Below are 9,186 nucleotides of genomic sequence, written 5' to 3' on the forward strand. Positions count from 1 at the left end.
AATTTTCTGAGGATTCTATTCTTAAATATCAATTAATTTGTAAAAGATGATTTGCCTGTGTCTCTGTGTACTGTAAGCACTCAATACCTACTAATAGAGGCTAGAAGATGCCAAATCCCCTGGAAATTGAATTACATGTGATTGTGAGCCACCAGATGGGTGCTGAAAATTGAATTCTTGTCCTCTGGAAGAGCAGTTAGTACTCTTTACCTCTAAGCAATCTCTTTATCCTTCCCATTCCATGCTTAAATATTGCATTTTGTACTATAAGAGTATTAGTAGCCTCAAATTCTCATACTTTTCATCAGCAAGAATTCAGAGCTAACACCAATATGACAATTTTGATATGTTTTTACAGTACTTTTGCTTCTAGCTTATGTTTTAAATGGTGCTGGGGGTATACTTTGTTAACCCAAGACTTGCTTCTATCTAGGTATAAGTTCCTGCAGCTTTCAATCTTGAATACATTCTCTTTTATTTTTTTAGAAACATATGTGACCAATATTAATTTTTTTCTTTGCAAGACATCTTAACTGAGAAACAAATGAAAATGGCTTTTAAAATAATATTTATTAAATTGCTGAAACCAAAATTTGTTTTGCTTTTCACAACTGCCTAAAAACAGTTGAGAAATAGACAATTTGTAAGCAGTAAATACCATGCTAATGAGTAAACAATGTCATCTTAAATACTATTTTTATAAAGCAACATGGATGTCTGGAGACCAAGAAGATGCCGAAGAGGATAAGGGCATTTTCTGGGAAAATTGAAGTCATGAGTTTTATTCCTAGGACACAAATGATAGAAGGAACGTATTCCTACAAGTTGCTCTGACCTACACACACACACACATCACACCACACACACACAGACACACACACACACACACACACCACACCACACACACACACACACACACCACACACAACACACACACACACACACACACACACACACACACTTTTTTTTGGTCATGATATGAGCCAAAGTGGAACAGACATTGGTAGTAGGAAAGTGTGTTGCTATGATCGACTGAACTATGTCATTTTTGGATTAGGATGCTGGTAGTATTTAGAAGAATAGGCTATAAAAGCTATTTATTCTTCAGACTGTAAAGTGTTATCATCCAGTGTATTCTATAAATGATGCAATTTTTTAATTATTATTTTTCCTTTTTTTACACTCCAGATTTTATTCCTCTCCTGGTCCAAGAATGGATGTTGTCCATTATTTCAAGTTACTTAGCTTTTGTCTGTGTGTGAAGTTACAAGAGGAGAAATGATAGAGGAGTATGACAATTGCATCTAGGAATAAGCACACGTTGACAAAAATAGATTTTACAAAAGTGTAAATATCATAACCTAAAACTCATTATTTTAAACATATGACGCATTTAGTCTGACTAGGAATAATGTAATGTGCAAAAGGTAGATTTTTGCCACCAGAAACTTTGGTTAAAATCTAGGCCTTGGGCTGGAGAGATGGCTCAGCTGTTAAAGGCTAGGCTCACAACCAAAAATATAAAATCTAGGCCTCAGAAGCCAGCTCCAATCAGGCCACCAGGTAGCTTAAATATGAACTTAGTCCAGAACATATCTATTAAATGCTAATAAGCTAAACCCAAGTTGTTTTTGATGAGCTGGTAAAAAAGCCACAAGTCAAGAATTCTTCAAAAGTTACTGTTTAATTAAATGATAAAAATAATTTTATCTTGGTGATGGTCTGTAGTAGCTTATTTCTGTGATCTCATTACATGCAATAGGAGGGCATGGGACACATGAGCCCTGTGAGCACTGAACTTTCAGCACTGTAGCTGGACCCACAGATTCCTGCATATAGTCAAACCTAACAAGGATCTTTTGGACCTTTCTCAGTGTTATCAGACAGCCTGCCACAGGTAAGCAGTTTCATAGCAGATGTGGGTCAGGCATGCAAGCTTCCAAAGTGTCTTGGCTGGAAAAGACTCCCCAGTGGAACTTGTACCATTTCTGCACAGTACTTTTTATCAAGGCGAGGTTTCTGTTTATATTAACATGATATAAAAAATGTTTTATGACAACCCAGGTATATTCATGGGAGAAATATTATGTGGACATCCTGAGTGTCAGCCCCCAAGCCTCAGAACTTAACATTGAATGTCATGCCATTTTGTTGCCTAATCTTTAACCTTGGTGCTAAGGAACAGCTTGTTTGCCCTTACAGGTGAAATGCCTCCTTGTGGCTAGGGTTTCTATGTAGTAGTGGTTCACCCAAGGCAGGAACATGCCTCTGAAATCTGGTCAGTGGTTTAGAATGTGGAGCATATTCTTTGTAGCTTCTTCATAAACAAATATTATATCTAGGACATAACTATGCAAAGTAATTTCTCTTTGTTTGACTTTTAACAAGCAGAGGACATTTCAATGATATAGATAGGAAAATACGTAGGGAAGGCAGATACGTGACAGAGAAAGAGGATGTTAAGTCCATATCGTGTCATCAGAGGGAAGTTGGGTAGATATAACTCAGGATGGGTAGATGGTTTGGGCACAAAGCTTCTTTTGCTGTTGACTAGCTCTTTCCTTCTGATCATATCTACTTTATCGCACCCATAGAGTAACTGACACAAAGTCCAGAATCATCGGTTACTGGGATACAAAGTGATGAACACAGGTCTTTATAAGCTAGGATTCACTGTAATTGCCTCATGCAAGATCACTAAGGTGTCTTTTGCTGGGAGGCCTCCCAGTCACAAATGGGTTGAAGTGAGACACAGGGTAGGATGCAGCTGTAGCTTTAGAGACTGATGGTCTCCACACATTCAAGCTCTCTAGCTATACTGAATGCCTATCAATAACTTCTTTAAAGTCCTAAAAACTTTCTTATTCATCCTGAGAATTAAAAGCTGCTGGTTTAGTTGATTAGCACCTGTAGCCTAACGACAGATGATTAAGTAAAGTAGCCTTTGTTTGATCTTGCAGGAACTGAACAACTCTAACTTCCAGATTGCTAGTTAAAGTTGCAGGAAGAAAAGTGGGACTCTAAAAGGTGATTTAATATTTGTTTCTAAGTTCTCTCTAAAAAGTTCTCCTAAAAAGATTTTCTATGAAAGTTCTCTAAGAAAGTTCTTTCTCTAAAAAGTTCTTTAGTTCTGTTTAAAAAGTTCTCTCTCTTCCTCCTCTCACCCTCTCTCTTCATCCTCAGAACTTATACATCTCTCAGAATATATGATCACATGGTAAAAAGTTCACCACAAGTTTCCACATAAATTCAAATCATAAATTGAATAAAATGTTTACAACACAAGATGTTTACATGAATCCATTAAAAGTAATTATCAGGCTAAACATTCATTATCTGTTTCCAGTTCATTAGTTTTATTGAAAGTTAAAAACCATAACTTTAATGACTAAAGTATTAGTGAAGCTTGGTATAAATAAACCCAGTCAAAATTTTATCTTCTGTCCTTGTAACTGTAGTAAATCATCAATTTCCTTCTCATGACCTTTGGATAATTGTTTTACAACCTCTTGGAAGGTTCTCTAAGTTGTAAATGTTGTGACACATGAAGACTGGCAGGGTTCTCATTGCAGTTTTGTCAGCAGAATGGACTTCATAGCAATCCAATTATAAAATAGCTTAGTAATTACTAATATAACTTTAGGAATTGTTATAGAATCATCACTCAGAATTAAGAAATCTGTATAGCATCACTATAAGAAAGTACATGATTGTTGTTCTACTTAGATCTGCTCAAAAGGGTGGGCTAATACATACTGATTGCTTTTTATATTTAATAATAACAGGAAAATCATATTAATACCAGGAATGTATCCTAGGATGTAATCTTGCCTAAGGAAACATATTCATGAATGGCAGAACCATTTCAGGAAGATCACCTACTAGTTTTTAGTTTTTCCTTGAAGGCTTCTGGATGTCTTCATATATCTTGATCATTTTGTCCCCACAGATAGCATTTTCTTCCAAAGGAGGGACTTATTTACATATATTAGAACGTGGAGAGTGAGCCTATATGTTTAGAAGGGAGCAAAATAAGCCACAGATACTCTTAGAAAACAGCAGGTCAATTATGACTATCCTGTGAACTCAATATTTTATAAATGGAGTGTATGATTTTCTGTTAAAAATTTCTAATTGAAAATATCAAGGATTCTCTGTCTTTCCTTTATACTTAGAGTAGTTAGTTCTTCATTTATGATTATCTTCCAAAGGTATGTATTAACAGAATTTAACTGGTCTACATGATATTAGAATTCTGCCAATCTGTTTCTAGTGTCAGAAAAGCAAAGCAGATATATGTGAGTCTCACACATTTCATATGATCTGCATGCTCTGACATGTTTATGCTACTGAAGGTGGTAAAGAGTAGTGGTGTCTCAGAGACATAGAGACCAAAGTAAGCCATAGTTCTATAAGGCATTTTCAGTTTCTTTATGATATATGAGAAAATTAAAGATGATGAATTAAAAACCAATTATTAAAAAATTTCCATGAGGATGAATGCAGAACCAAGTATCCAATAGATGTATGAGTGAAGAATTCTTCAGAGACAGATAACAGTACTGGGATTACTTGGTGGACTTTAAGCCAAATTTCAGAAAACAGTCAGTGAGAATACAGACTATATTTTGATTAGGGTTTGTTGACAATGGATATTATTTTTACTTATGTATCAAAAGAAGACTGGAAATTAAGAAGCCATTTAATTTCAATGGGAAGACTGTGGATGTCAGTTCTAGAGAGCACATGAGGTTTTAGCAGCAAAGCTTGAATTCCTCTTCATTTTTCTTTGGTATTTTGTCTTCTTTCCATTGATTTACTCTTGTTTCTATGTTATAATTTATTATAAAACCATATCAATGTGATATAAACAATTCTATCAAATAATTACCTGTTTATATCATTGTGTTGAAGTTTCCACTTTATTTCTCATTTTGATTTGATTGCCAGATTCTTTTGAATTTGGGTCACATTTATAGGGAACTTTAACAAAGAAAGAGCCCATGTCCATCATAAGAAGAATCATCCTTGAGAATCAAAGCTTTCTCTGTTTGTGTTCTGAGAAGCAATTAGGGATCTAATTGGAAATGGTGATTAGCAGTGATGAATCAGAAGTTCCCATTGTAGTGGGAAGCATATCTTAATATGTGCATCCCTATGGGCAAGAGAACTGCTAAGTGTGTTTAGATTTGTTTAATGTTAGGATGACACTCAGGCATTGAAAGTAAAGCATCAACCAAACAGTACTGAAATTGGAATAGGAGAATTTTCATAAGTTAAAGCCTCCAGATATCTTACACATTATAGCTATGCACTTTCAGGGACAATTATCTATTTTGTGTCATATAGACTTTAGATTTTTTCATCAGTTTTGGATAGAAGATAGTGTTGTAGATAGTGTGTTATTAAACATGCTCTTTAGTTATTAAGCCTTACAGTCTGATGGTGTCTAGTTTGAACTGGGAGCTACAGAGTTCCATCAGCTTCAAAATCTCAGCATCTCCAATTGTCTCTAATTAGACTCCACTTTTACCTGAGATCACTATAGTCTTAGAAGAAATTTTGTTGGCTTTATATATACTTCAAAAATAGACTAATAAAATATTTTAAAAGTGTTGAAAAACTGAATTCTCTTCATTGCATTGCACAAATTTAAAAATGCAAATATGTTTAATGTAGAAAGAGTAGTAAATGAAACTTCAAGAATATTTCTAATTTTAGGGTCATCTCACAGAGTTCTAGAAAAAAAATCCCTATTTATAAGCACTGCTTAACTCCTCAGTTATAATAAAAATATGAGGAAACAAACATAACATTTTTATGTCTGTCAAACAGAAGGAAACCATGACCGATAGAAATGAAATTTCAAGCTTGAGGGGAATTTATTGAGTATTATTGCAGCCTGTACTTTAACCCAAATAGTAAGTTCCATTCATGAACTTTGTGTACAGAATACTTTAACTCCATATTTGGAAAATGAAGAAGTATGGGGAGAAGAAAAACAGCAAGGACTTAAGAATATGTGGAAGTTGCGTGCTATCGGACCACCACGGCCTAAAACTGGTCTTCAATAACAATAAGGGAAGAATGCCCACATATACGTGGAAATTGAACAATGCTCTACTCAATGATAACCTGGTCAAGGAAGAAATAAAGAAAGAAATTAAAAACTTTTTAGAATTTAATGAAAATGAAGATACAACATACCCAAACTTATGGGACACAATGAAAGCTATGCTAAGAGGAAAACTCATAGCGCTGAGTGCCTGCAGAAAGAAACAGGAAAGAGCATATGTCAGCAGCTTGACAGCACACCTAAAAGCTCTAGAACAAAAAGAAGCAAATACACCCAGGAGGAGTAGAAGGCAGGAAATAATCAAACTCAGAGCTGAAATCAACCAAGTAGAAACAAAAAGGACCATAGAAAGAATCAACAGAACCAAAAGTTGGTTCTTTGAGAAAATCAACAAGATAGATAAACCCTTAGCCAGACTAACGAGAGGACACAGAGAGTGCATCCAAATTAACAAAATCAGAAATGAAAAGGGAGACATAACTACAGATTCAGAGGAAATTCAAAAAATCATCAGATCTTACTATAAAAACCTATATTCAACAAAACTTGAAAATCTTCAGGAAATGGACAATTTCCTAGACAGATACCAGGTATCGAAGTTAAATCAGGAACAGATAAACCAGTTAAACAACCCCATAACTCCTAAGGAAATAGAAGCAGTCATTAAAGGTCTCCCAACCAAAAAGAGCCCAGGTCCTGACGGGTTTAGTGCAGAATTCTATCAAACCTTCATAGAAGACCTCATACCAATATTATCCAAACTATTCCACAAAATTGAAACAGATGGAGCACTACCGAATTCCTTCTACGAAGCCACAATTACTCTTATACCTAAACCACACAAAGACACAACAAAGAAAGAGAACTTCAGACCAATTTCCCTTATGAATATCGATGCAAAAATACTCAATAAAATTCTGGCAAACCGAATTCAAGAGCACATCAAAACAATCATCCACCATGATCAAGTAGGCTTCATCCCAGGCATGCAGGGATGGTTTAATATACGGAAAACCATCAACGTGATCCATTATATAAACAAACTGAAAGAACAGAACCACATGATCATTTCATTAGATGCTGAGAAAGCATTTGACAAAATTCAACACCCCTTCATGATAAAAGTCCTGGAAAGAATAGGAATTCAAGGCCCATACCTAAACATAGTAAAAGCCATATACAGCAAACCAGTTGCTAACATTAAACTAAATGGAGAGAAACTTGAAGCAATCCCACTAAAATCAGGGACTAGACAAGGCTGCTCACTCTCTCCCTACTTATTCAATATAGTTCTTGAAGTTCTAGCCAGAGCAATCAGACAACAAAAGGAGATCAAGGGGATACAGATCGGAAAAGAAGAGGTCAAAATATCACTATCTGCAGATGACACGATAGTTTATTTAAGTGATCCCAAAAGTTCCACCAGAGAACTACTAAAGCTGATAAACAACTTCAGCAAAGTGGCTGGGTATAAAATTAACTCAAATAAATCAGTTGCCTTCCTCTATACAAAAGAGAAACAAGCCAAGAAAGAAATTAGGGAAACGACACCCTTCATAATAGAGCCAAATAATATAAAGTACCTCGGTGTGACTTTAACCAAGCAAGTAAAAGATCTGTACAATAAGAACTTCAAGACACTGAGGAAAGAAATGGAAGAAGACCTCAGAAGATGGAAAGATCTCCCATGCTCATGGATTGGCAGGATTAATTTAGTAAAAATGGCCATTTTACCAAAAGCAATCTACAGATTCAATGCAATCCCCATCAAAATACCAATCCAATTCTTCAAAGAGTTAGACAGAACAATTTGCAAATTCATCTGGAATAACAAAAAACCCAGGATAGCTAAAGCTATCCTCAACAATAAAAGGACTTCAGGGGGAATCACTATCCCTGAACTCAAGCAGTATTACAGAGCAATAGTGATAAAAACTGCATGGTATTGGTACAGAGACAGACAGATAGAAAAATGGAATAGAATTGAAGACCCAGAAATGAACCCACACACCTATGGTCACTTGATTTTTGACAACGGAGCCAAAACCATCCAATGGAAAAAAGATAGCATTTTCAGCAAATGGTGCTGGTTCAACTGGAGGGCAACATGTAGAAGAATGCAGATCGATCCATGTTTATCACCCTGTACAAAGCTTAAGTCCAAGTGGATCAAGGACCTCCACATCAAACCAGACACACTCAAACTAATAGAAGAAAAACTAGGGAAGCATCTGGAACACATGGGCACTGGAAAAAATTTCCTGAACAAAACACCAATGGCTTATGCTCTAAGATCAAGAATCGACAAATGGGATCTCATAAAACTGCAAAGCTTCTGTAAGGCAAAGGACACTGTGGTTAGGACAAAACGGCAACCAACAGATTGGGAAAAGATCTTTACCAATCCTACAACAGATAGAGGCCTTATATCCAAAATATACAAAGAACTCAAGAAGTTAGACCGCAGGGAAACAAATAACCCTATTAAAAAATGGGGTTCAGAGCTAAACAAAGAATTCACAGCTGAGGAATGCCGAATGGCTGAGAAACACCTAAAGAAATGTTCAACATCTTTAGTCATAAGGGAAATGCAAATCAAAACAACCCTGAGATTTCACCTCACACCAGTGAGAATGGCTAAGATCAAAAACTCAGGTGACAGCAGATGCTGGCGAGGATGTGGAGAAAGAGGAACACTCCTCCATTGTTGGTGGGATTGCAGACTGGTAAAACCATTCTGGAAATCAGTCTGGAGGTTCCTCAGAAAATTGGACATTGAACTGCCTGAGGATCCAGCTATACCTCTCTTGGGCATATACCCAAAAGATGCCTCAACATATAAAAGAGACACGTGCTCCACTATGTTCATCGCAGCCTTATTTATAATAGCCAGAAAATGGAAAGAACCCAGATGCCCTTCAACAGAGGAATGGATACAGAAAATGTGGTACATCTACACAATGGAATATTACTCAGCTATCAAAAACAACGAGTTTATGAAATTCGTAGGCAAATGGTTGGAACTGGAAAATATCATCCTGAGTGAGCTAACCCAATCACAGAAAGACATACATGGTATGCACTCATTGATAAGTGGCTATTAGCCCAAA

This window comes from Rattus norvegicus, chromosome 17 (assembly GCF_036323735.1).
Source record: "Rattus norvegicus strain BN/NHsdMcwi chromosome 17, GRCr8, whole genome shotgun sequence".
Classification (NCBI taxonomy): domain Eukaryota; kingdom Metazoa; phylum Chordata; class Mammalia; order Rodentia; family Muridae; genus Rattus; species Rattus norvegicus.